Source organism: Fringilla coelebs (assembly GCF_963513975.1).
Source record: "Fringilla coelebs genome assembly, chromosome: 25".
Lineage (NCBI taxonomy): Eukaryota > Metazoa > Chordata > Aves > Passeriformes > Fringillidae > Fringilla > Fringilla coelebs.
Genome location: NC_140051.1, coordinates 188,760 through 216,380, shown reverse-complemented (window position 1 = coordinate 216,380; position 27,621 = coordinate 188,760). Strand labels below are relative to the sequence as shown.

The following is a 27,621-nucleotide window of genomic DNA, read 5'->3' as shown; positions in this document are numbered from 1 at the left end:
CGCCGGGAGCCCCTCCCGGCTGCCTGGGGAGCGGAGCCCCGGTGCTGCGGGGCTGGGCGGGGCACTCGCTGCCCCGCCCCGCCCCGCCCCGCCGGGAGCTCTCGCCCCGCCCCGGCAGGGGGCGCTGCCGCGCGCCGCCCCCGGCTCTGCGGGCTGACGCCCCCACCCTCGCCCCCGTCCCTGTCCCCACGGCCGCCGTTTCCTCCTCGCCCCGCTTGGGCGCTTCGGGTGTGAGCACAGGGGCGAGTCTTGTGTTAATTTTCAGCCGGGGCTGCTGCTTCCCGTCGGTGGAGCTGGATTGTTTGTCCCCACATCACCTTGAGCTCTGCAATTCTGGGGACGCTGGCAAGTGGTCCCTGCCTCCAGCCCTCTCCTCCCAGCCCCGCTCCTGGGCGGCTGGTGCGCTTCAGGCAGGAAGGTTACACGTCCTGGTTAGGATGCTGGTGGCATCGCCCAGGAGCGGGCAGGCTGCCTCCACAGCCTGGTATGCATGTGCACTGTGCTGCTCCTGTCCGTGGAGTCTGCTGCTCAGGGCAGGAGGGTGGTTAATGCCTGGAAAACTTGTTGGTAAAGATAATAACATGCTGCTTTTCTCAAGGGCTGGAGCCAGTCCTTGTGCCTTGTGTGTAAAATTACAAAATATTCTGAATTGGAAGTGACCCACAAGGATTATCCGCTCTGGGACATGCAGCAAAAATGGGATCAGGTGTGGGACCTCCCCGACACACTGAGGCTCGAGAGCAGGACTTGCAGGGTGTCGGCCCGAGCAGAACAGGTGTTTCGGATGATAAAGGGCAGAAGGATGCTCAGCAGGAGCAGTCCCGGTGCTGTCGCGGAGAGGAGTGGGATGCAATTCTGCAGGTCCCGGCTGTGATGAGACCCGTGTGCCATCGCGTACATGTCTGTGAGACTCGTGGGTGTGCGACACCTGGACGGCCACTCGCGGGGCGCCGGCCATTCGTCGCGGGAGGCCCAGAATGGGCGGCGGTGCCGATCCCGGTCCCCGGCGGCGGTGCCAGTCGCGGGCGGTGCCGCTGGGCGGCCGGCGGGGCGCCCGCGACCAGGAAGCGGTTAATCGGCGCGTGGGGCTTTTATTTTGACAGGGCAGTGCCTGGCTCCGGCTCGGAGGAAAGTGAATGATCCTGTTTCTCCAAATGATTATTCAGGCTCCGGCGGAGAAAGGAGCACTCGGCCCGCAGCGCCTCGCCCTCGCCACGGCGCCCCCGCCCGCGCCCGGGCCGCCGCGCCCGCCGGCTCCGCTCCCCGCCGCCCGCGCCCGGCCGCCCGCCGCAGCGCGGGGAAGCCGTCCGCGGCCCGGGGCCGGGCGGGCAGCCGGGGCTCGCCGCGGCCGGACGCCCACCCCCGCCGGCGGGCGCGGGCTGGAGCCGCCGGCTCGGTCGGCGGAAGGAGCGGCGCGGCGGGGCGGGGGGTGCCGCCGGCAGCGGCCCCGACCCCGCGCCCTGCGGCGGGCGGCCGAGCCATGAGCGCGGCCCGCGCCGCCGGCCCCGCGCCGCTGGCCGGCCCCCAGCAGCCCGCGGAGCCGCGCCGCGCCGCCCCGGCGGGCTCTCCCGGCCTACCCTGAGCCGCTCCGCCGCCGCCGAGGTGAGTGCCCCGCCAGGCCCGGGCAGCCGCCGTCCCATTGTTCCGCCCCGGGGGGGAGCCGGGGCTCCGCGCCGCCCCCGCACCGACCACTTGCTCCACGCAGCCGAGCCCGCTTCGGGGCTGTCATCCGGCCGGCGGGGCGGCCGGGAGTCGCCGTCCGAGCCGGAGACTCCGGGCTAGCCGCCGTACTATCGCTCCCGGGGGCGGCGATAACTTGACGAGGGGACGGCGCCGGCCTCGGCTCGGCCTACCCGCCGAGTCCGGCCGGCTGGGGATGAGCTGTCAGTGCTCCCGCTTGCCTTGGACATTGCCCCTGGTCCGCGGGACCCTCCCCGATTCGCTCTCACGTCTCGGGGACCGCTCTTCCCGGGTCCTTGTCACTCATTGCTGCGGCCGCAGGCGATTCCTCGCGAACAAAAGTGCTTGACTGGGGCTTTTCTCTGGTGCAAAGAACTTAATCGAGTTCCGTCTGGTTTTACCGGAGTGGGTCTGGATTTTGCAAGATGTTTTCGGTGCTGTTAAAGCCCCAGGGAGGATGGGAACTTGGCACGTTTCACGTAGGGTTTAAACAAACGCTCTTGTCAGGGCCCATCCTAACTGTCAGGGGAGACCTGTCCCCTCTATTTGCTGTGTTCTACTCGATAGGATTCCGTTCCCTGTTGAGATCAATCAGGCGTCTGGTCAGCTTGGAGGAAAAATGAGAGAAACACCACATGTACATACATATTTTTCTTGTGCACAGAAAGGAATCAGTGTAACAAAACGTCCCCTGCATTGTATTAGGAACTTGTCTTTAGCAGGTGGTGAACTTGTTCCAGCCCCATTCTTTCTGGAATAGAAATGCGAGAAGGATGCATATCTGAACACATAAGTAATGCTACATGACAGGGCAGGCTGTTGTGTTGTTGTGTGTGGCAGCGTCTGCACGCCTTGGGGGCAGCTCTGTTTGACGGGTGTCAGGCTGCGGCAGCATACGGTTGTGTCCTGGCTCTGCCAGGCAAAGGGCTGCCAACAGCGTGGCACAGAGGACAGCCATGCACCTTTGGCTGCAGAGTGATGCTACAGGAGCCTTAGTGTGTACTCTTGACCTGCAGGATCTGTTCTGTGGATGTGGCTACCACTCATGACCCTGCCGAAATGCAGTTTCGTGCCAGGCATGCAGTAACGACATGCAGCTCCTTCCATCCATCAATCACATACAGGGGTTGTGTGTGTGCCTTGCTTTGCTACTTTGGTGGCAGGAGGGATAAGAACAATGAGTCACCGAGGAAGCGATTTGCCCAAGGTCACTTGGCAAGGGTGTGTTGGTGCTGAATCAAGACCTCCTTTGACTCTGGTGCCTGTGATGATGCTGGCTGCCACCACACGTGGGTATGTAATACCCAAAGCTGGAACTAGTGCAGAAATGTCCAGGTCGATGTTGCTGCCTGATTCTCCTTGGTGGAAAGATGAGAGTATCAGTGTGCTGTCTCTACAGCAGCTGTCTGCTCCATTGGGACTTTTGCCAGAGCATACATAACCTAAGTGGTGAAGAATCTTTTTGTTTGTTTTTTAATATGTGTGTTGCCATTTTACCTGAGCAGGTGCTGGGATTGGTTGTTCCTTACTACCCTGGCCTGCATCCTCATTACCTAGAAAATCCATTTCATGGTGTTTTCCGTGGTGCAGTGTTGTAGGTATTACTGTGTCTCCCTCCCCTGAAAGTCCGTTTCCTCTTTCCAGATCCACGCCACTGTAAAGAAATAAACAGGCAGCAGCTAAAGGAAAGCCTGCTTAGAAACTAGAAACCACAGTTGTTGTTCAGTTGAAGAAACTAAAATACTTGTTTTGTACTTTTAAGCCCTTTTGCATCTTGCTGTTGGAAGGTGGCTCTCTGGCCACTGTGTGACAGAGGGCACAGACAGCTGCATGAAGCAACTGGGCCATCACAAAGCTGATCATAGCAAGCTCACTGGGGGCTCTGCTGCTCCAGGGCAGCTGCCCAAGATGTGCTGGAGTTGCACTTTAGTTCCAGGCTAGTTCCAGTGCACTTTAGTTTCACTTTAGACTCCATCCCATGAGCTGTGGGCTTTGCTCATACTGGCCTGGAGTTTCTGAGGTCCAAGCTCAACTCAGCCTTTGACTTTTCTGTCAAGTTGTCAGCCCAGCTGGCATCATGTCCTCCATACTTGCTGTTTTGGGGGAAAAAAACTTTTTTGCTTTTTCTTCTCTCCCCTGCTGTTCGCTCCTGCTGAACACTCTGAGTGCTTTCCCTTCTGTCAATGCTTGCTGTATGGAGGGGTGTAGAAAGGAGGGATAGCTGGAGAGGATGCTCTTGGTTTCCTCTGTGGGGAGCAACAGCTGGGTCCCAACCAGTGGCTGTTTCTTACTGCTGTAGAGATATTGCTCTTTGTTACTCTCCAGTTTGTTTCAGGGTCCCAGAATAGGTCCTGGGATTGTTTTCTGTCTCTTTTAGCCCCATCTCTTGTCAGTACAGCGTCCAGTTCAGAACTGGCATCAGAACAGCCCTTGCTTCCTTGCCCTGTCTCAGGTGATAGCATCAGGCTTTGCTGCTGCTAGGAGGGAAAGTTCTTAGCAGTCAAAGCACTTGAGGATGTGTTTGTGTTCCTTGGATGTCCAGATGTGCTGCTGTAATGGATTTTAATCTGCTCAGGTCTAGTAATTTCCTGGAGATGGCACAGGCTGGTTCCAGTGCTTTATTCCTTAGGGCTTCCTCCAGTTTTAAATACCCTGCCAGACAGATCTCTCAAGTTGGTCTCTTCTGGGAGAATAAGTCCCATGTGGAAAAGCACAAGTTTGCTGTTCCTGTCTGAGAATGCATCAGCAGTCTGTTCCACCTGTGAGCCTGCTCCTGAGCTTCTGTCACTCCCTCCTCCCAGGGCTGTCTGCTGTCCCCCAACAGCCTTAGCCAGGCAGAAGCCTAGAGCTTGCTCTGAAAATATAATTTTCCTGTCGCTCTTTTGGCTGAGACCCAGGATCATACCAGTGCCCTGGACTGGGGGTGGGAGAGAGCACATAGGAGACTTTGAGCTGTGTTTGACTACTTTTGACATTTTTAACAGGAAATGTGGTATGTAGATACATGGATATATAATATAATGCAGGGTAGAGATATCATAGTATCTCTATGATATGATGTACAGATGCAGCAATATTTTGTCAGTGTTATTTAAGCTGTATCAGCGAAGTGCAAGGAGGATTGCCAGCATGACTCTTCTGGAAAATCAGAATCTAATGCAGGTCAGGACTTGGTGTCAGTCAGCTCTCCTTTCCTCCCAGGCAGATTTTGACTGGCAAATGCATTCTCTGGTGATCTCATGTGTGGTCCTGTGATTCCAGAGGGTGGTGGGAGCTGTGGATTCTGACTTTATGTAGTTGATCTCCGTGAGATTTAGTTACCCTATGTGGTTTCTCATAGCGCTTAAGCTGTGAAAAAATGCACCTGTCTTGGAGCAAGGGGCCTAGGAAGTGTTGTGAGTGCTTTGCTTCTCAGTTGTGCATCTTCAGCAGCTCTGTGTGGTGCAGATTGTGAGGATGGCCACAGTGATATTCCTCAGTTCTTGATTTCTGTTTTGAAGTTGTGTGCTGATTTCCAGTGGGCCAGTCTTTGCTGCTTTGGTTTGGCTTCCTTTCTTCACCACCTCTGGCAGCCCTGACAGGAAGGTACCCAGGAGCTTTTACTGGAGATCGGTTGGCATGGTTTCTGTTGCTGTATTTTGCACTTCATCAGCCCCTCCTGAGGAGGCAGCACCAGCCAAATCACATGGCATGGAGGAGAGGCACCCTTCCTTCTTCTGTGGTGCCTGTTGCAGGTCATCTGCTTAGCACCGGACCCTTTCCTGGGAACAGGGAACTGTTTTTGTTTTCTTCCTACCTGAACTTCTGTGAAACTCAAAGGTGGATAGAGTGATGGATTTGTTCTAATTGGGACCAGTTCACGATGGCATTTGCAGTTGCCACAGGGTTATACTCAGCAGGAGATACTGTAGGGGAAGTAGTTAGTGTCACTGGTACTTGCTTCTGGTTTAAGAGAAAGCTACGCTATGGAGAGACAGCTTGTCAGGAGTCCTGCTCGCTCCCCGCATCCTTGGCCAGCAGATCAGCACTTGTTGATGCCCAGGGCAGCCTGGGCCATGGCGTGGCAGGAAGATGGAGCATGGCTTGTCTTGGCATGGCTATCTGAAGCTTGTACCAAGCCTTGGAAATGGGTGTGCTGCTGTTGGGCATCCTGACTGGCTCCAAGTCCTGCTTGCTTGGCCCCAGACCTGCTGCTGCCCCTCTTCCAAGGTGTGCGGTGGGCCATCTAAGACAATATGACTCTGAATCAAACAGGGTTGCCTTGATGCCAGCTACAACCCTGCACTGGAGAAACAAACCAGTGTGAGGATGGTGGGCTGCAGTGCCCTGAAGAGGGGAATGAGAACCTGTTCTGCTCTCGCTGAGTGTGTGTCTTTGCGGGGCACAGTCAGTGCAGTGAAGCCTGCTTCCCACTTGCTCAGCTCTTTATGAAGAGGTGGTCTGGTTCTTTGACAGCTGCTGCTGCCTGGGCACAGGTGGCTTCCCTGTATCCTGGTATTCTTGCTGAATTGTCAGATGGGTGCATCGGGCTGTGGTTTCCCAGCCCCTTTTCCACTTCCTGTGATGGGAGGGCAGTGCTTTCACCTGGCATCATCCTGCTGCATCTTTCTGGGCAGCTCCAGGCGGAGGAACATGCAAGCTATGCCTGGGCATCTTTGGGAGACAGGATTTCTCCAATGCAGGCAGCTTGTCTGGCAGCTTCGGCTGGAGCCACTAGAGAAAACAGTACTTTGATGCTGGGTTTTTCTTCCCCCAAAGAGCTGGAGCTATGTTTGGGTGTTGGGTTTTTCAGCTGCAGCTCAGGATGCCTGGAATCCTAGCTGGGGTATAATGGGGAGCTTCTTCTGATGCTGGGGTAATAGCCTCAAGATGGCTTTAGGACTGTGCTATGCACTGTGCCCAGAGGTGGGGCGTCACCCTGTTTGGTGATGAGCGCTGCTGGAGCTGAGTCCTGGGCCAGAAGCCAGGTTTGTGATCCATGCCAGAGAGGGCGAGACTTGGAAAGCAAAGCAGAGCTCCTCCTGAGTGAGAGATGGACTGAAATACTGAGCAAAACCACAGAGTGCTCCTTGTTCCTGCCTATGCCTACTTGTCTTCTTTCTTCCCAAAGTACGTGGGAGGCCACGGGATGGATCTGCTAGGGAGCAGGAGGGCTGTGCTCCTCAGGCACGTCTGCACCATTGTGCCTCTTCAGGGTGCTGGTTGGGTTGGTTTTTTGCTTTTTGTTTTGTGTTGATTTTTTTTTCGGTTTTAATCCTGCCTCTGGTATTGCTGGATCTTCCCCATCCTTGCTGCTTCTGGCTTAACAGCCAACTCCTTGCAAGGTGTGCTGTCCAGAGCACTGCTGTGTTCAGTTGCACTGCTCTTTCTGTCACAGGTCAGCTGAGCAGCTTACTTTTTCCTTGCTCAGCTCCTAGTCCTGTGGTTGAGAAGAGGAAATGGGCCAGGATATGGTTTGTGTAGAAGATGCACTGTGGCACTGACTGTTTACAGATTCTGTGCTTCTCAAAATGTAAGCACAGGAAATGCCAGGCTCTGCTGGGGTTTGTGTGAGCAGCGTGGCTCCTGCATGCTGGGTGTCTCGCAGCCTCTGGCCGCAGCAATCTTCTGCCCTGTCACAGGACAGAAGAGGTTTTAAACACTCTGCAGAAGCAAGTGCTTGCTTTTTTTTTTTACCTCCAAAATAGAGGCTGGCAGGAAAAGTGAAAGGAAGTGACTTAACCAAAGACAGGAAGGGAATATGTGGCAGAGCTTGGGACAGAAGCCAGGATTTCCAGTTCCTGCTCATCACTCCTACTCTCTTGCCTCTCTGGGTCTCAGCCTCCTATTCAACACATAAAGCAGGGTTTTTCTATTCTTCTGAGAAGATGGAGGTCACGAGCTCCTCTCTTGAAGTATCTTCAATGCCCTGTGCATCTTTGAGTTTTCTGGCAAGATTGGTCCTGCTGAAGTTAGAAAGCTATGGCTCATGTGATTACAGCAGTGCTGCAGACTCTGTCCTTGGCTACCAGGTGGAGTTTCTGTACTCCGAGGAGCACCGTGGTCCTCTGTTCACCCTGCAAAGAAATGCTGCTCTCCAGGAATGATGTGCCTTTGTTTGGAGGGCCATGCCCAACTTTCTCTTAAGGGTTTATGTTAGGAGTCCTCTGCTTGCAGTGTATCCCCTGCTGGAGTTTGCTTCATGAACGGTCTTCCTTGCTGGCTAAGGCATGGTACCTGTCTGATCAGTCTGCATTAGTTACCTGGTTCTGCAGGCAGGGACTCTGAAGCATTGCAGTCTTCCTAATAGAAAGTAGACTCTTAATCCACTCTTTGGAAGAAAGATCCTGCTAAATAGCTGTGTATCAGTGAATAGCTGTACTGTCCTTCAGATGGGCAGGGGCTTCAGCAGTGGGTACAATGATTATTGCTTTGTTCTGTTGCCGTGCTGAGCTTCAGGCCTGTTGGGAAAGGATGCAGTTGGGAAAGGATGCTGGCTTATAAAAAGGTGGCTTATAAAAGGCTTGGGTACCAACAAGCCACACTGTAGGATGGGGAGGAACTGGATGGGTGGCTCTGAAGGGTAGTAACTGAGCAGAAGGGCTGTATCTCTGGTCAACTCTTCTCAACATCAGGCTGGCCAAGGCTGTGGAAACCCCTGCAGCGCTGGCGCTTTCACCACTTCCTTGGCAGGATTTATTCCAGCACTGATCTGCAGCAGAGGATCGGGCCCGACAGGGCCTGAACAGAGCAGGTCCAGCCACAGGCGAGCCTCAAGCGTGGCAGTTAGGCTGGGCTGAAAGCTGCCTGTGTCCTGCCTCTGTGCAGCCTTGTTTGAACTTTCCTCTGGCAAGGAGCAAAAGGAATTGGGGAGACCTAGGGCTAGTCCAAGCAAGTTTCCTCTGCTCTGTCCGCCCCCAGATGCAAGGAGGGGCGGGTAGGGGCGATAGCAGCAGCTCAAGACTGTCCTCTCAGAGCAAAGCAGTTTGGAGGGGCTTTGGTCATGACAGCTTTTGAGCAAACGTTTCTTTCCCTCTGGTGTTCCCTGCCTCTTGGGCAGGGAGGGGGAAGTGAAACTGTGGTTCAGACCGAGTCCTCTGGATGGCAAGAAAATTGCTGAGTAGCTGGTTTCCAGGTTGCCGAGGTTCTAGCCAGGGCCCGGTGTGGCTGCCAGAAGCAACAGGCTTGGAATTTCCTCTGCCTGGTGCCAGCTCCACTTGGGCTGGCCGCAGCACCTCTGCTGGGGCTGCAGCGCTGCTTGAGCTCTGCAGTTGGGGCTCTCCCAGAGCAGGGGTTACACTGGAGCTGGAGCTGCCCCCCTCATTCTCGCAGCCTGGTTTCTATTTTCTTTTCCAAGGTCCAAGATGTTTTGAATTACGCAGCCTGCATCTCCCGCGGGGCTCTTGAGCAGCCGCCTAACGAGCTGAGCTCCTGACAAACTTTGCTCTGGCTTTTGCTATGCTTGGAAAATTTTACAGCCTTTTCAGAAAAAGGAAATGCCAGGAAAGGCCTGTCTCTTCTTACTTTTATGAGGGGGTCCCAGCTGAGAGAGGGTGAGATGAGTTTGGAAAAGAAGACAGGAAGGATTTTGTAGATGGTAGTATATACACTTTCTAGTGATCAGGGCGAGTGGGCTTGGTGCATGTTCCTGTAGTGGGCACAGTGGGGGCGAGCCCTGCAGGGCACTTGGCAGATGCAGCATGGACACAAGAATCTGTGGCTCCTTTGCTGCAGGGAGGTGGTGGTCTGTGTCATCCCTCCAGCTGCCAGCATAGTCACTGGCTGTTTAATCTTTGCTAATTATGCTTTTTTTGAATGGTGGTGGTTTTATTTCTACTGTGGTTGCAGGCCACATGGTCAAGCTGCATGTTGGTCCTCAAGGCTCGGGGGAAGGATTGCCACCAGGTGCTGTGCTGGTGGTTTCCTTATCAGGGATAGCATGTGCCCAGGCAGGATATTGTGGGCACAGGGCAAGGAATGCAGGTGCTGCAGCACAATGTTTGACCCAAGAGGGATAGTCTAGTGTAACTTCCCCCTTTGGATGAGAAACTGGGACCCAAAATAAACGGTGACTTACTGTTTGTAAGTCTTCCCTTTGTAAGATGGTGCTAAGAAGGGAGCAAGGAGCCCTCTGTTTGGATAACCTCCCCCTTGGCGAGGTGCTGGAAGTCTGCCCTTGGATTTGTCTGTTTTCCTTCAGGAGAGCCCGCTGGTGATGTCATGGATCTCCCAACAATGCTTCTGTCTGGAGAGGCACTAAGGGTACAGGCTGCTTCTTTCCATCCTCCTTGCATGTCCTCCCAGTGTCCCAGATCCCTTTCCAACAGTGAAAACTCATGTGTGGAGACTGGGGTGGGGGTTTTGGTTGGAGCCTGTAAGAAGGCAGCAGCCTGGGGAGTTGTGGAACTTCTCCAATGGGAGGGATCGAGGTTTCTGTGTGATCCATAGGCATCAGCTGCTGCCAGTCATTGTGCATGAGCATCAGACGTGGGCAGCGGTGGCTCTGGGTGGAAGGAGCCTCACACTGATCCTACTTTGAGGGCATTGCCTGTTACACTTGTCAGGAGTGTGGCTCTGGATAGCTATTTGTTTTGGCAGCCTGTGCAGGCCTGGTAGCCCTACGAGTGGGGTGGAGGCAGCAGAATTGTGCCCTACTCTCCCTTTTTTCATTGCTCTACCCATCCCCTGCTTTCTGCTGTGTTGGGCAGGAGAAAAAGCACCTCGTCATGGCTGTGTCCCCTCCTCCACCTGGGAAATGAGTGATATATCCCCTTTCCTTTCTCGGGTGCAGAAGCTGAGGTTACATTTGACAGGAGAGACCGAGCACCTTCACTCTGCTGCTGGGAATTACAGGAGTGGCCCTCCTGTTGGCTTCTTGCAGTGATGAGCTTCTCTTACCCCAGATTGTTCTCAGAGCTCAAAATGTGTGGGAAGCTGCTGGAGAGACTATTTAAAAAATAGTTAAATAGTTTACTGTTATTTTTTTCTGTGATGCCGTCTGCACATATATGATTTAGAATGGCTGAATTGGATGGTTTTTGTACCCTTTAGTTTCCTAATTTTCAGTGGGGAATCCTGTTTCATGTGAACTTGACACTAGGAAAGAAAAGACCAAGCCCTGTTTGTCTTCTTTGCTGTTAGAACAGTACAAACCCAAAGGAAGCACAGATAAGTGCAGGGGCATGGCTGTGCTTCAGTCTGCGGCATCTCTCCTTCCAAAATATTTCTACGGGTCAGAGGTTCAGTAACAATCTGCCTAGACTGCCCACCTCCATTGGAGAATTCAGTATGAGTTTTTGCTTCTCATTCTCTTAAAAAAAAGAAAAGAAAAGAAAGAAAAATAAATCAAAGCAAATCAAAGCCTTTCCAAAACCCAGACCTGTTTTTGCTCTTTAAAAGTCAGTTTCATGAGTTGAAATTGTAAACATCTTGTTGATAAGAGTTACTTTGCCTAAAGCAGAGCTTCAGCAAAGAAGTGTCCAGCCAATTCCAAATATTTTTATATAATTTTAGGCCCTGATGTGTTATTTTAGTTAGAAGAGTGATTTTTCCACCTGCTTGTGTGGTCAGGACCTTACCTGTAAGCAATTGCTTCTCCCCCCACCTTGTGATTTCAGAATATTTAGAGACTGAGCTACTGGTGGCAAATGTTTATAGTTTAGTTTATTATGCTTTTTAATCAAAAGTAATTTTACAAAGTCCTAGTCTGATTAAAATGTATTCCTTATATTAGTAGGGTTTAGTTGTCCTTTTTTTTCCGCCCTAGTTTAAGGGCCCCAGGCATTTTTCTATGCTGTTGCAATAACAGGCTGCCATTGAAGGTCCACAGTGGGTCTAACAGCAGAGGAGCAAACTAGCCTTCCTGGGATTTCTGTTTCTGAGGCCAGTGCTGGCAGTGCCATTTTCTGAGCTCTTTCACTGGAAAGGGATGATGTTGACAGTGCTCAGGGCTGTTGATTCCTGTATGGGTGATGACGTTTGCATTCATCTTGCTGCAACCAGAGGGAGAAATTAATTGCTTTGCCCAGCCTCTGACTGAAACAAGACTGCAGAAGAAGGTAACTGTGGCTGGTGGATAGTTAGTTGGAAGGGGAGAAAGAAGAGGTGACCATATCTAAGAGTGAGGCCGTGTTTTGGCGTTGTCCTTCCTCCAAGACCTGCTCCTGAGCATTTTGGGTGGCTGCTCTTTCACTGTTTGTGGCTGTTTCTGTCTGTGGGTGGTCCTGTGGCTGGGGCTGTGGTGGCTGTTTGCAGGTTTTTTTTTGGAAAAGCTACCAGGGGTATGCAAAGAGTTGATCTTTCTTGGAAACTGATAGGAGAATCCCAGTAGCAAACACTCCAGGAAGTCAGGCTCTTACTTCTCTTGCTGCCTGCTTGCCTTCCCACTGGACACAGATACTAATGTGCCTGTACTCTGACTCAGATTGTGTGCAAGTGTCTCAGCACCAGGTGAGAGCCCAGCAGTGCTTCTGCCAGACATGAGGTGCTGATGATCAGGCAGGGGGTGAGGCACGGCTGGGACCTGGCTCAAGAACACGTGGCATCTAGGCCACATTTTGCACACCAGGTGTGTGTCTGTGGGTCTTCCCTGCTTTGGTGAGCCATGGCTAATGGCTGACCCTGGGCTCAGAAAGGAGTAGGAGTGTGGGGGAGCTGGGATTGCAGCATTGAAACAGTGGGGAATCTGTGCATTGCCCTTGGCCAATAGACTAGTCTAATGCCTTGTCTGATTTGCATATCAATTAATTTTTATTTTAAGAGGACTCAAGTGGACCCAAGTGCCAGACTGCATCTCAGTATGCTGTAGGAAGAACCCAGGAATGATTTGATTTGAACTGAACAAGCCTGTGGATGGTATCGCTTAATGAGCCAAAGATAATCCTTGGGGTGAAGTCAGTTCTTCTCAGTCTGAAACGGGTAAATGCCAATTTTTCTGGGAATCTTCAGGTCCCAGTGAACAGTCTGGGCAGCAACTGAGTGACAGTCTTGTAGTCACAGGATCCTCTCTGATGGTAGGATGGTTTGCCTGGGACCGGCCACTGCCCTCGGGGGTCCCGGTGCCAAGGGACCAATTTTCTGCTTCCCATCATCGTATGACTTGTCAGACCCAATGCTGCTTGGCTGACTACATCTCGGGTTCAGGACAGAACCCATGGGAGAGGGGTAGTTGCAAGGTAGCTTCTGGTTGTAGAGCTCCTCTGGTCAGCCTCGCTGCTGTGGGACGGGGACAAAGCCAACCTTCCTTGCCCAGAGGGAGGAAATGAGAACCACGTGGGCTGACTTGGAGCCTCACCGGCAACTCATGCTTGCAGTAAAAGCAGTGTGGCTGGGATTGGGCTCGCTGGCTGACTGCCACAGCACTGGTGGCCTTGTTCAGTGTCCTCTGTTTGCAAGCGGGGGGGGGAAACAAAAGGGGTGTCCCCTTTTGGCTCCAGTGCTCAAAGGGGGGGCTGCAGCCAGAGCTGGTCTCGCTTCCTCTTTCTGCTGTGCATCCACCCGTAGGCAATTGTCTGGGCTCTCGCTGTGAGTGTCCAGCTGTTGTGTATGCCAGGAGCAAAGGCAGCTCATGGGCTGTGGCACACTGCCTTCACCCAGGGCCCCTTAGACAGACTTGGCCCCAGCACAACAGCTGTGCTGGGGTTTGCAGCTGCCACTGCTTCCAGGACAAGAAGGGTCCTGCAGTTTCGTGACAGGGATTTTTCTTCATGCATTTGAGGTCTCTCCGCAGTCATCCTGAAGTCTTTCTCTAACCCCAGCTGAGGTGCCAGGACTCCCACTTCCCATTGCTGAAGTAGTGGTTATTGGAGGGAAAAGCAACATAAGCTTTCTTGGTGGAGCCTGTCGTGTTTGTCCTGTTCCATTAGAGTGCAGCAGCAGTGGCACCAGCCGCTGCCTTCCTCCCCTCACTGGGCTGGAGCACTGCAGGCTCTCGGCAAATGCTGTCTGCGGACATCTGCTGCCTCCTCCCCCACTGCCTCCTGGCAAGCGGCAGCAGCTTCCCAGCAAACAGCCTGCTCTTTGCATCACTCCTGCACGCCCCACCAAGGCTCCCTTCTGCTCTTACAGACACCTTCGCAGGACCTTGAAATGGTGGTTTCCCCGGTGCTGGCTTGGCTCCAAGCAGCCTTCTGCTTCACAAGACCATAGCTGAAAAAAATCAGGGTGCCTGATGGAGGAGAAAGGCTTATTAAAGGTGATTCTTACCGGGTTCTGGCTTAAGATTGAAACAGGCAGCCCTGTCTTTGGCAAGGCTCCAGCCAGTGCCTGGGGCCTGCGACAGGCATGGAGTCTGGGGCAAAAAGCTTGGAGCTGTTTGACTGGAGCAGATGTGGGTAGGTCAGCTGTGAACTGCAGCCCTGGTGCCAGAGCTGGATGCTGTGGGCCAGTGTCTGGCTTGAGTATGTCACGTGCAGCAAAGGGAGGCAAAGCTCACTATTGCAGGTATTCATGCAGCCCCTTCCAGGAGATGGGAGCTTTTGTTTCTTTCTGCTCTGGCCAAGTAGTGGGATGATGTGCTCCTTGGATGTAGATGGCCATAGGGCTGTGGGTTTCTCTCTCCTGAGAGTAACCCCCAGGCTTGATAGTCCTGCCATCTTGGCAGTAGGAAGCCCCTGGCAAAGCAGCATTTTTGTGGGTTTGATCTCTCAGTGCTGCTGCACCAGGTTCCCGTCTGCAGGTATCAGTGTTTGGCACCAGAAGGTGTGGCAGTAGCCTTTACCCCAAGCCCAGGCAGTCCCCTAAGCCACAGTTGCCAAGGTGCTCTGGCTGCATCTTGTATGCTTCCAGCCTGGGGACTTCTCTTGAGAGCAGAGGAGCTGGGAGGGATGAAGCAGAAGGATTTAATGAAGTGGGCATGAGAAGTGTAGCAAACTCCTTTCTCCTGAAACCAGTGAAGCAGTAGCTGGAAGCATGAAGACAATGCCTGTCTGTGATCTTAGGGCATGCCCAGAAGGAGGGCTGAGGTATGTGGATTAGTCAGAAGGGATGGTAGAGGATGAAAGAGGATTCTGCACCTTTGACTGTAAAGGCAGTTTTGGAAGAAGAAGCCGGAGGGATTGCAGATGGGACATGAAAACAGGAGCTTGGAAAGATGGGATAAACAAAGCTAGTAGGGAAATTTGCCATTTTGTACATGGATCAGAAAGATGTGAGCACAATTTGAACTGATTTAGACAAGAAGGCACAACTCTGTGTTTGGAGGGAGAAGGGATCATCATCTTCATGTGAGCATCTTTGCAGTGGAGGAGGGCAGAGGCACAGCCAGATCCCCCTGGCAGCTTGGAGGAAGCTTGGTGTTATGTGGAGAAGTATTGCTTGGCACACGGTTGACAGTAGGTTCTGGCTCCCCTGTTTGCTTAGTAAGATTGTGGACAGCGACTGTACCCGGTGTCAGAAGAAGTAGTAGTGGGAGAGCTGCGTGGATGCCATGTAAATGCTGCTGGAGGGGCCTGCAAAATCATCTGAATGCCAGTGATGGATGTGGCATGGTGATGGGAGCTGTGGGCCAGTGTCTGGCTGACAGGAGCAGTGAGGCCAGGGGCTGCATGGCAGGCAGGGCCAAGGTGAACACTTCTGGGTGCCAGTCTGTTTGTTGGCAGCTGGGCTCAGTGCTGCTGCACAGAAGGAAAGAGCCTGGAGCAGATCCAGCAGCCAGAACCAAGTTGAGTGCTTGGGTGTGCTGTCTGCCTGGGCAGTAGCCGCAGGCCCCTTCTCCTTGTTGGTGTGGTGCTGAGCACGAAGGAGATGAAGCAAGGGAAGGATGAGGCATGTGTTTGAGAGGGAGATGAGAGATGCCACTGAGAAACAGAACTGAGCTTGCTTCTTTTTGTGCAGGCAAATACTCAGCTGGGTGGGGGCAGAGAGGCTGGGTTGCAGACCAGAAACACTCGCACACATCCCTGAGAGGGGAAGCTGAAATGCTGCAGGAAGCCATGCTCTTGGCTGCACAGGTGATCCAGAGCTGCTGCAACTCAGGAGTGACACAGCAAAGTCATGCTTCCCCCAGACATCTAGACCCTGTCCCAGACCCTAGGAGGAGACAGCTAAGGAGGTTAGAGGGCTCTGGCAGGCAGCCTTTAAACCCCCAGTGGGGAATAGGGATGTCAGCAGCAGCTGGAGGCAAGGACTGGTAGGTTCTGGTGTTTACCCAATGCTGAGGAAAAGCAGAAGGTGCCCTGTGGAGGCCAGTTGTTGCCTCCCCCAGGAGTCCAGTGAGGGAGTGCAGGAGAAAGCAGCTGGGCACAATGTTATCCTGAGAAGAAAGCACTGATAAGTGGAGACAGAGGGAGCACTGGGGCCCGGGAGATTGCTGGGAAGGGCATCCTTCCTTTGAGCAGAGAAGGGGTGCCAAGAGTCCAGCAGGACCCTTGACATGGGAGCACTCTCTCCTGTGAGCGCCTTGGTTAGTACCTCTGGTTGTGGCTTTGTGCCCAAAAGCTTCCCAGAAGGAAGTGGCATGGCAGGTGTAGGTGTCTGGACTGCAGGGACTGGTGCTGGGCTCAAGGAGAGTGGTACTTGGCTCTTCTTCCTTCTCTGGTGGTGCTGGGTGCATTCCTATGAGCTATCATTCCCTCCATGCCAAGGCTGGTGCAAGACTTTATCCCAGGTGCTCGGCTGTCACTCTTCTGGGCTCTCGTTTTTCTCTGCAAGGAGTCCAAGTCCTGGATTGGACCCACAGGTAGTGGGTCAGGAGCACACTGAGCCAGCACACAGGGAGCTAAGCACAGGTCCTGGGCAGCACTGAAGCACCAGCTGGCCCTTTTGGGAGACCAGTGGCCTCCCTAGCCCGGACTCGTTTGGGGTGGCTCCAGTGGGCCTGCTGTAGCTGTCTTCTTTGCACTGGAGGGATGGAGCCAGGAGAGGGGGAAGGGAGAAATCACCCCACAAAGGGTTAATAGTAGCTCCAGCCTGCTGCTCCAAGCCCAGGCCCTGCTGCAGGAGTGGTGTTGAGCAGCCTGCTCCAGTTGGCGTCTGTCCCAGAATGCTTTGGAAAAGCACTGGCCTCTGACCCCCAGTACAAACTGAGCCCAGCACGTGGGAGGGAGAAATTACTCCCAGACCTTCAGGCTCCAGGGTTTACAAGCTGCCTGCAATAAAGCAGCCATTTTTTCCAACAGTTATTAAATCTCCCCTTTTAGCTCGCAGCAAACCTCTGCCTGTTGTTCCCCTACCCTGTCCCTAGCCCCACACTGTGCTTTTCCTGCTCAAGCCCAAAACACCTCTATTAAGTGAGGCAGGCCTTCTTGGGGAAGGCTGAAGGCTGGGGAGAGCTCCAGCCACTGGTTCATGAACAGGTCCCCTCACCCTGCAGTGGTGGGTCCCATCCAGTCTGGCTGCTGTACTTGTGTCTGTCTGCCTGCTTTCTGCATGAGCCAGTGAAGGCAGCTGCAGCAATCCCTGGGGGAATCTTGTACCTGCTTCCCCCACTTGCAGGGTGCATATCTGCACCCTTCTTCTGAGCCCCCATGGGGCCAGTGGGCCTCTGCTGATGGACCACACTAACGTATTGTCTTATTGTCCATGCTGGAGATTGGGAACCAAAGAACAAAGATTTTCTTCTTGGCCTTTGCTGATGGCTGGGAGAGCTGTGGACAGGGCCTTGGTTTTTCTTTGCCTTGGTTCTGCAATCTTGAAATGGGAATAGGAGCAGGGTTTGCACTTACCTGTCGTCAGCTCCTTAGGTAACTTATTCTGTCTGCACTCCCTGCAGTGAGCGACAGATTAATTGCCAGGGAGGCTGGCCAGTTTCTATGGGAGATCACTGCGTGGGAGGCTCATGAGGCTTCCTTCACCAGCTAGTGTTTGTAATGACTGCTGCAGCTGGAAAGTGCCTAGAACTGCTTATTCACATAGGATTTTGTGACCATCCAGTTGCATGGAAGTGCCGAGTTGGCGTAGAGCAGTGAGCACTGCCTGTCTGGTGCTGTGCTGAACATGCCAGCATGCTGAGTTGCTGCAAAGGGTGTGGGGAGCACGTGTTTTTGTTTGTACAGTACTTTGGGAACAGAACACTCTTACAAGTGGCTACCATGCCATGGGCACTGTGGGATCCAGATAAATAAAATGGGAGCTGGCATTTCAAAACAACCTCTTCCCTGCTCCTCCCACCTCCTGTGCACATTCCTCTGGTGAGAAGCAGGCGAAGGTGAGAAGGTGCCCACAGAATGCAGCTGTAGCCCATAGCCCAAGAGCACCTGCAGCAGAAGGCAGCCTAGACTCTACAGCCCTCTTCCCAGCAGATGTAGGACACATTGAATGGAGCAGGTCACCTTAGCCTTGGCCATGCCACCTGTCAGGCATGTGACACCTGCCTGGGGACCCAAACCAAAGACCCTAGCCCTTGAGGTGGCTGGAGGAAACCAGCTCTGAGGGTAGCCCTGGAGCCTTAGGGCCTTCACTGCACTTCTTTTTCAGACCCAGTGAGTAGCCAGGAGCAAAGTGCCTTAGCAGAAGTCTCATACTGCACTGGCACTGGCAGACCTGTGCTGTGCCTTGCTCTGTGCTGCACCCCTGGGTACAATGAGGCAGGGAAGCCATTTTCCTAAATGTATCCTGGGCCGGTCTAGGATTTACTCGAAACATAAGAAAAAAGCACATTCATCCGAACCCCCTTCTCTCTCTGAGGCTTGGTTTTGTTTTTAAATCTATATGGCAAGCAACCAAACTGGCTGAGTCAGTCAGCTGGCTGGCCACCAGAAGTAAAAATGCGGTTTTGTCCCCTCCCTTGTTCCACCCCCACCTCCCCCCCGGATTTTTTTTCTCCTTCACTTAGCGACAGTTTCATGTATTTACAACAAACGTCTTTCTGCCTCCTTCTCTCTTGGGGCTGGGACAAATGGAAGCTGGTTTTTATTTTCAGAATCAGCCTTGGGAGAGAAGGTACAGGAGGGCAGCCTGGCTTTGCCTTCTTGCTTCTGCTCACAGTGATGCTGCCTGGGAGGAGAGGGAGCTCCCTGCTGCATTCAGGCCTTTGCAGGCTGATGGCAGCGTCTGCTGTGGTACAGGCAATTAGATAGAGAGGTGAAGTGCCTTTCCAAGGCCATGCCTGGGAGGGTGGGAGCCGAGAGTCAAGTCTCCTTTGGACCATCACACCCAGAAGCTATGCTGGACTTGGGCTGGCTTTCAGGGGACAGGAAGCTATCTGAGGTTCCTGAGTGTTTTCCTGGCTGCTGTTGGTGTAGGGATAGTCTGGTTGAAATGTGCCCTGGAGTTTTCTCTTCCATAGGGAAGATGGGACCCAGCAACACTCCTGTGTGAATAGCCAACATTTGTAGAGGGCCAAGACAATCTTTGGCCAAGGGGGAACCAGGGGTGGCCGCTCTGGTGGCAGTCTGCATGGGCAGCTGGCCAGGTTTCGAGCACCTTGTGCTGTTGGGTTGCTTGTGATGTATCCTGAGAACGGGAGCAAAAGGGGTGGTTTTCTTGCTGTGGCCTGTGGTTTGGCCATCAACATTTTTAATTCCTGGGCATCCAAATCCTGTAGCCAAATCCAATATGAGAGCAGCCTTGTTACCCATTCTCAGGGTGGAGAGGAGATGGTGCAGGGGGTGAAGCAGGTGTGACGTAAGTACTCACTCTGCTCCTTCCCTCCTTCCTTGTGGCAAGCCTTAGTTCCAGCCTGAGGTGTGTGACAGATCGTGACAAGTAATGGAATCTCAACGTGTGTCCCAGCTCACATGTGGCACCCCACAGAAATAAAACCTAGCTGTAAATAAAGGAGGCTCCTCCAATGAGTTGTTTTCAGATGCAAATTGTCCGGTTGGCTTCAGAGACAGATTTTCTTAATTTTCATGTTGATTTTTGCTATTTCAAATGTGTACAATGCAGCAAATTCTCCAGTCTGACTGGCTTCTGTGTACTTCAGCACGGAGGTGCATGAGAGTAAGCAGCTGGCTGCCTGCTGTGAGCCTTGAAGTAGCTGAGGATACCCACATTGGTCTGAACTAGTTTGTTGCTTCCTCTGTCATATCTCACAACTTAATCACAGGACATACTTGCAAGGCAGCAAAAGTGGGGAAGGGGAGAAGCTGATTTACTGTTTTTTATTTTAGCAAGGATGTGATGTTAAAAGGCAAAGTAAATCCTTCACAATATTTTGCTCTGTTGAAATGAAGGGGACTGAAAGATGGACAAAGGCTTAAGAACACAGTGGGGAAAGGTACCCACAAGTTGCTGGTAAGGCTGAGCGTGTTTTCCACCTGTCACATGGGGAATGTAGACATGCGAGGAAAGATAGCTCTATTATTCCCCAAGATGTATGTCTCTGCACATGTAGTTGTGCCCCCACCTCTTCTCTGATGGCTGGTGGCCACCTCTGGTGGTCCGCTATGGGGTTAAGCTGGAGGTGGCTGTGGAAGTGCTGCAGTGGGGAGACATATGCAGTTCATACAGGAATTATGGCAGCAACTCAGAAGAGGTGAGGAAAAGTGAGAAGCGATGCTGGGAGCTGGTGTTGGCAGAGATTTCTGGGACTGGAAATTAGTAGAGGGTAATGGATGCTGCACACTTGCTGAGTGGTAAGGGGAGCTTTCAGATCAGGAGGATACAGGGGATATATCTCCAGCCTAGTGCCTAGTCCTCAGTCTGTCATCACTTTTCTTTCCTTTCCCATCTCTTAAGAGCTTATGCCTATAGGCTTGATGAGGTGTGGGAAGAAGAGAGCTCTTTAGCAATACCTGAGTATCTCTCAGTAATCACTGTGCCTGACAGAGCCACTCTTTTTCCTTAAACCGATTTGTGGTCATTCACTCAGCAACCATGCAAGGCAGAAGAGGAGGAGGAACGGTTTGGAAAAGAATATAGTGGTCTTGCTGACACTTGTGGCCAGGTACTGAAGTGGACATGATTGTTTTCCACCAAACATGGAGCACACTGGGGACCCGACCCCCTACAGGAACTTTTTGTGTGCAGTGCTTTTGGTAATTGTCTCTGTTAGTGGATGTCTACTTGATCCTGGTACTTAACCTTTTGGTTTTGCCAGAGAGAAGGAAACAAGACTTGTCAGTTCAGTTTTGGTTCATTTTTCAGTCCTTGCCTGGTTGAATTGCAAACCTGTGGGGATCTCGAAATCCCAGTGCTCTTTCTGACAGATAGGGGTGGGGAAAATAATCCTGAAATGGATCTGCTGTTTAAATCCTTTCCATCTCATGATCTGAAACTTCTGATAAACTGCCTGACCTTCAGCCCCTCTGTTTACACCCTAGCTGGACTCCTCAAAATGCTGGTGCTGTCTTACAGCTGTTTGTGGTGTTCCTCCACCCAACAAGATGGTTTTTAAAGTTGAGGGAGTGGAGGAGGGATGCATCCCTGAGGGACTACTTAACTTCCAGACTTGCTTGCATTTTGCTCCCCAGGCAGGTGACTGGAGCTTGGCACAGTCTGTTTCTAACCTCATCACCAGGAAAGATGCTTGTAACAAGGTCTGACCCATGGGCAAACTTCTAAACAAACACAAACTCCTGCAGCAAATCAATACCTGAATCAATGGGGTTTTTTTACCTCTCTCAGAATACAGCTGTGTTGACTCAGTCTGCTGAGGCTGTTTCCTAGGTCATCTCCCTGCCAAAGCCTGAAATAAAGAGCTGGAATATCAAGCTCTTTTCCATTTCTGTTGTCACCTGAGTTGAAGGAGAACCTGCATTTTAGGCTCCATTACAAGTCTTGCTTATATTTCTTGGAGTTAGCTGCCTATCTCCAGTACATCAGAGGGGTGAAAGGCAATGGGCAGCTTGGCAAATCCTGAGTAAAACTGTGGTGGTATGTACTTTCTGCCGTCCAACCTTCCTATTTGTCAGGTGCCTTTTTGAATGCACTCTGGAAAAAGGCAAATGACACTTCAGGGGACTTGGTCCCTGCCACTGGCCCATCCCTCTAGGGAGAGTTTTGAGGGAGCCCCCCCCAGTGTTACCTGCCCTGGGCTCTGTGTGTGCATGTGCTGGACAAGGAGGCTCAGCCCCATGTGTGCTGTGTTGTGGCAGGTGTTTGCCATCACGTCACCATGGGGTATAGGGGCTGGTAGAACTGGAGCGTTCTGGAAAAGCCCCATCCTCCACAGCCAGGCACTGCGTGTTTGGAGCTTTGTCTCTAGTTTTACTTGGTCTGGAGGGGAAAATCACTCTTGTGGAAGTAGTTAGAGATGAAAATGTAGCTGCTATCTCATCCTCGGGCTGTTGTCACTCTGCGGAGGATGGACACTGCATGTCCCTTCCCTGGGGCCGTGCATGTACATCATCCTGTGATGTGGTGTCAGCAGGGCCAGTAGCCAGGGCTGAGTTTCTTTGTGATGGTCTCCAGTGAATAATGGGACTTCAGGAATGAGCTTTGTTTGGCACAGAGCGGGTGCTGTGTCCTGAGGATGCTCAGGAGAATGGTCTGTCTGCTCCTGGACTGTATGTCCAGATCTGGGAGCTGACAGCTCATTTCCTGTTTTGCATTTGACTATGAGGATGATTGTTGTCTCCTGGATTTGCCCATGTGGAGTGAGGCTAATGGACTTGGCAGTCAGAAGGGTGAACCCACTCATGTCTGGGATCTTTGGAAAGAGCTATGAGGGACTTGGAGCTCACTCTGCTCCAAAGCTGATACATCTGCAACCTTGCCCGTGCTCTCTCTGGAATGTTTGAGAAAATCCTTTACGCTGCAGCTGGATGTGAGCAGGGTGGTGTGTCCTGGCCTCACACATATCAGGCGTTACTTGCTTTCGCAGTGAGGTTCTAGTGCCCAGAGGTGGGACTGCTGAATTTGCTGAGCCAAGCACTGAACAAGAGAACTGGTGTCCTCTGTTCCCTGCTGTGCTGTAGGGTAGGCTCCCTGTCTAGACTGGAGGGCCAGGGCCTGGATGCAGTGGGACTTCTTGCTGAGGCCAAGCAGGGCTGGGCCTGCAGGAGGAGAGGTGTCTGGCTGTGTCCTGCAGCGCTGCTGTCCGCCGAGGAAGAAGGCACGGCCGGACTTCCATCACATCCACCAGCAGAGAGGCTTCTGCCTTCTCTCACACCCACGCGCTGGTACTGACACGCACACGTGTGCAGATACAGGTTCACACCAGCATGAACACGCTCGTGCGGATTCCCATGAATTTGCAGTTAAGCAGGTACACCCACGCCAGCACAGACCCGTGCTGGTGCAGGCCTGCTTGCTGTCATAGAGGCAGACATGTTCATATTTGCATGACTCCGGGCTTGTGCTGGCACAGGCACCAGTGTATATGCTCCTGTGCTCACAGACACTGGCAACGGAGCTAAGCCGTGGCACTGGTCTATTTTTGGGAGCACTCCTAAGAATTGTAAGCGTGTTTCAGATGTTAGAGTCTTAGATGGGGGAAAGCTAGAACAGATGGCTGGAGGGTTCAGAGCAGCAGCCCTGCTGAGAACAGATATTTATAGGCAGATTTAACCCTTGTGTGGTCTCTGGAGCCATGTTTAAAGGGACAGCATCTGGAGCAAACATGGTAGAGCCAAGTGATGACCTCTGAGGGTGTGCTGTCCTATCTGGTTTCTGTGAGCCGATTATCAGTGTAGTCTGGAAATCCCATCTACGCTCTACCTCTTTCTCAAAGGATGCAGCTTTCCCTAGACCATGGAGCCTGGTTTCTATAAACCTCGGTAAAAATGGGCTGGTTGTGGTTATTATTTGCTGACCAAGCTGGGGCAGCGGGTACTCCGGCTGCCCTGTGCCTGCGTGACCAGCAAAATGAGGACAAAGATTGTTTTGTCCCTCTTGCCCTGATTTTTTTTCCTTTTTTTTTTTTCTTTTCTCTTTTAGCAAAAGGTTATGTGGATTCTTCCTTTTCCTTGTTGGAAGCAGATACTCTGTTTTCTTTCAGGCACTGCCATCTTCTTAAGAGATACAGATTAAACCCTGCCCTGTCAGATCCATCTTTACCTGCCGTCATATTGGACTCTTGTGCTTGAGCATTTAGGGAAGAGCAAAACTCATCTGGGGGTTGTGCTGCTTTGTTGAACAGAACTGACTGCCAAGTGAGGCGCATGGCAGGTTTGCAGTGACAGCTCTATTTGCAGTCCTTTCTTAGAGAGCATCTAGCCTCCCTTTTGGGGTCTGTGGTAGTGTTGTGTTTAACTTGTCTGGCATGTCTTGAAGTGGCCTTCACAGAGCTGAGTATCAGACATGGGAGAAAGTGATCGGGGGGAAGGAAGAAAGCCATGCCCTCGGGTGGGACATGTAAAGAACTGACAGAGCAGTTATCTGAGAGTTGGAGGGAAGAAGACACTGGCTCTGAAAGGATGAACTGGGGTGCAGACCTGGGGAGCTGTGTGTCTGCTCAAGCTGCTTTTCAGTGTGCCTCTGGCAACATTAGGGAGCAGCGGCACTCCTGGAGCTGGTGCAGGTCACTGAGACTGGATAAAAAAGAAACAGAAATGTTTGCTACTGGAAGAGTTGGTGCTGCTAGGTCCAAGAACAATGGTCTGTATCTGTGCTCCTAAAAATTGGAAGATTGAGTCTTGCTGTGAGATGGGGGAAGCAGCTGCAGCATCAAGTGGAAAAGGACGTTCCTCCCTCACAACTGACCATAGGCATTTGATCCTGTAGGGTTTGAGCTGCAGTGGTTGTGCACAGTGGCACACATGGCATGCACCTGGGCTGCACCTTTCCTCTGTTGGGACTTCAGCTAATCCAGATATTTGGAGCTGCTCTCTGCCTACCAGCTTGTGCCTAGCGTGGAGATTCCAGGGAGGCAATGCTGAGTCTTATAGGGCTGTTTTCCACTTGTCTTTGCACTGCATCTCCTGTGAACCAGCCAGAGGCATTTCCTATGTTAGAGGTGGCATGCAGCAGCCCTAAGGCAGGCTATTTGTCCAGAGTCAGGTGCTTGGCCAAAGGTTTTGTACAGATGCTCAGTGTATGCCTCAGTGAGCTGGGTTTGTTGTTGTTTATCCTGATTCCATGCCCAAGGGGGCATGAAGCTCTGCTGGAAAGTCTGGGAGTGTGACGTAGAGTGCTCATGTTGCCTTGGGGATCAGCTCTGTGCTTTGAGGGTGTGAATTCAGAGCATCCCCGAGTTTTCTGTACACTGATGTGCTGGGCATGGGAGATGCAAATCTGTAGGGAGGGGGAGTATATTGGAGCTGTTTGCGTCCTTGCTTATCCATTCCGCTTTCAGACTGCGGGGGCTTGGAAAGCAGTCACCGTCGTCCCCCCACACACAGTTGTGTTCTCACTGCTCACCTGTGTGTCACATGGAGGAGTTCTCAGTTTTCCCAGAAGCTCTTGGTCCCAGGTCAGCACTTGCACCCACAATCAAAATGTGGCTTTATGGTGAGGAAAACTACTTTTGGTTCCTGCAGCGCCTCCCCCCCACATATCCTGAAAGCACAGCTGATCCTGCTGGATACCCAGGTGTGAGGCTGGCTGTGCTGGCAGCGCTCAACCAGCTCACAGTCTGGTCTGCTGCGTGGTGGTGTCATCTGGCAGCTTTGTGTCTGTGGCTGTCTGACTGCATGTTGTACGTATCGGTAGGAGCGAGGTTGCTTGGTGGGGCCACGGGGCATGCTGACGTGGTGTTCCTGTGGCTGGGCTGGCCAGCGTTCTTCCAGGGCCCACAGGAAGGGCTGGCAGCCACCCGCTCTCCTCCTACCTGAGGAGGCAGAGAGAGAACCTGGCAGGAACAATGTGCCCAGTTGGGTAACTGCCAGTCCTGGGATCTGCCCACACTTGCCCAGCCTCCCACAAAGGCCCCATTGTTCCTGAGAGGGCAAGGAAGAGGCTTCCTGCAGCTCCCTGGGCATCGTTAACCCTCTGCCTGCTAGGAGCAGGCTGCAGGATGGGCATGCATGGGGCAGGAGGTGCCATAGGCAGGTGGAGGAGCTCCCACTGCCCTTGACTGTGAGGAGGGGAGCTGCAGCAGAGCACCAGCCTGTCTCTGCTGGCTGCCTCTAAAATTGCCTCTTGCTGCTGTTTTGAGGACAGCTAGCATGTGCCTGTGCTAAAGACATACACCAGAGAGGTAGGGTCCTGTTGAGCCTTGATTTCCTCTGACAAGGCATAGGGAGGCTCTCTGCCTTCTTCTAGGCTGCTTTCTGCCATGACCTTTCCTCAGGAGCAGCCGCCAGTGGCTGGGTTGCTTGGGCCCTGATGTGCATGCCGGAGCAGGACATGTTTTTAGGAATGGGACATTTAGGGTGGTGGGGGGTTAATTCCAGTGGCTGAGATATCGGTGTGGAACCTGTTTAAAGCAATTCCAGACTGATCAAAGTGCCTTCTTCCTTCCTGTCCTGTAATGTGATCTCGGGCCAATGAGCTGCTCAGGGTCTGCTGTGGCTTCTGGTTCCTGTTGTTGTGGAGACAGAGTCTTGGAGGGCACAGGCGTGCCTCGCTGCGGGTGCAGGCTCGGAGCCAAAGCACAATATCCGTGTGCTGAAGAGGACAACAAGTACCCTGTCGCTGGCCAAAGGAGCTGGGCAATCGTGTCCCGCTCTGCTCGCTGGCTCTGCACTGTCCATCTTTCGATAGCAGTTGTGCCTCCCCACAGCTTTCTGCTATGTGTGTTTCCTGATCAGCTGATTCCAGGGGTTATAGGGCTGCCTCAGCACCCCTGCCTCTGTCACAAACTTCCTCTCCAGAATCCATGGGACGAGGGAGAGGAAGAAGCATTTGAATAGCATGCTAAGGCTCTATACAGGAAACTTTCTGGATGTCAGTCTTCAGAGATGTCAACCCCCATATATGTCATGCTAGCTCAGAGACTGGAGACTTGGCTCGGTAATCCAAACACTTGAGGACTTTGAAACCTAATAGATAGCTTGTGAAAGTCACCAACTAGTTGTTCTCCAAACCCCAATGCTAACTTGTTTATATCATTATTTAAACGGCTGTCCTGCTCCCAAAAGATCTCTTATTTCCTCCCACTCAGTAGCCTTTGCACTCTTCTCCCCTCCTTTGTACTCTGGTCTTTGTTGTTGCAATAACTTTTCTTAAAATGTTCTGTTTCTTAAATTAGGGCAGAACTAGAGTTAACTGTGGAGGGCCGAGGGCTGAGTTGTGAGCACTTGATGACCCCAGCTACTGTACCTAGTGCAAGCAATGCCTCAGAGCTTGATCTGCTTGAGTCTGGGCACTTGGCCTCTGGCCACAAGGACCACTGCAAACCCCAAAGCCTCCTGCAAACCTCAGAGCTGGAGGAATGTCAGAAGTCCTTGCCCACTTGGCCGGTCACAAGTTAATAAGATGCCTCCCTCCTGATGGGGAAGAGGGGCTCTGTGGTAGGAGCCGCAGGGCGGGCTGCCTCCGGGCCTTTCTCTTCATCTGTGGCTGTACATCTGCTGTAGGGCTCACAGTGAGCCCTGCAGAGGGCTCACTGCCTCCCTGGAAGGATGCAGCTAGTGAGATGGGGCAATTCTTAGTTCTTTTTGCCTGTTTCCTTTTTTTGGGTGGTTGGAGGCTTGGCCAGGGTTAGATCCCTGTCTCTGGAGGAGCTCTGTGAGTTGCGTGAGTGTTTGCATAAGGGCAGAATAGCCCCCGAGACTCAGGACTGGATCTATGGGGAAGGCCGTGCTGCTTTTTGCACCTGTCGAGCAGCAGAAGCTGGGGAGTTTCAGCTTTTTGTATGGAGGGGGTAAAGGTGAAGCGTGGTGAGGAGGTAGAGCAGCTGCTGTCTTGGGGTGCACAGTGGGTTAACCTCTCCAGATCACTGCTAGCCCAGACTCTGATGGTAAAGCTAGATGGGGAGCTGTGGCTCCCCTCTCCTCGAGGTATGTCCCTCCCTTTCCAGCCCAACTCAGCTGCAGGATCAGCTGCCTGTGCTGATCCTCTCTGCACTGGGGAAGGTGAAAGGTTTCCCAGGGTGGAATTTCCTGCGAGGTAGTTGCATGGCTGCTTCCCCTATGACCTTACACCCTGATGTGCCTTAGTCATGATGGCATGCAAATACGAGGCAAGGGGGTGGGGGCTGGAGGGAGCTGCTGGGAAAAGGAAGTGACCTCAGCCGTGGTTTAATTATAGAGCCCAGCA

At 52.7% G+C, this 27,621-nt stretch overlaps 1 protein-coding gene across 1 annotated transcript in view; it reads left to right on the top strand.

Annotated features, from left to right (window-relative positions):
• Positions 1-1,484: 1,484 nt before the first annotated feature.
• Positions 1,485-27,621, top strand: part of BCL9L (BCL9 like) — a 44,433-nt gene continuing 18,296 nt past the window's right edge. The window contains exon 1 of the mRNA XM_084221619.1: positions 1,485-1,602. The gene's annotated coding sequence lies outside the window, so the exon portion shown is untranslated. The remainder of the gene's footprint in view (positions 1,603-27,621) is intronic.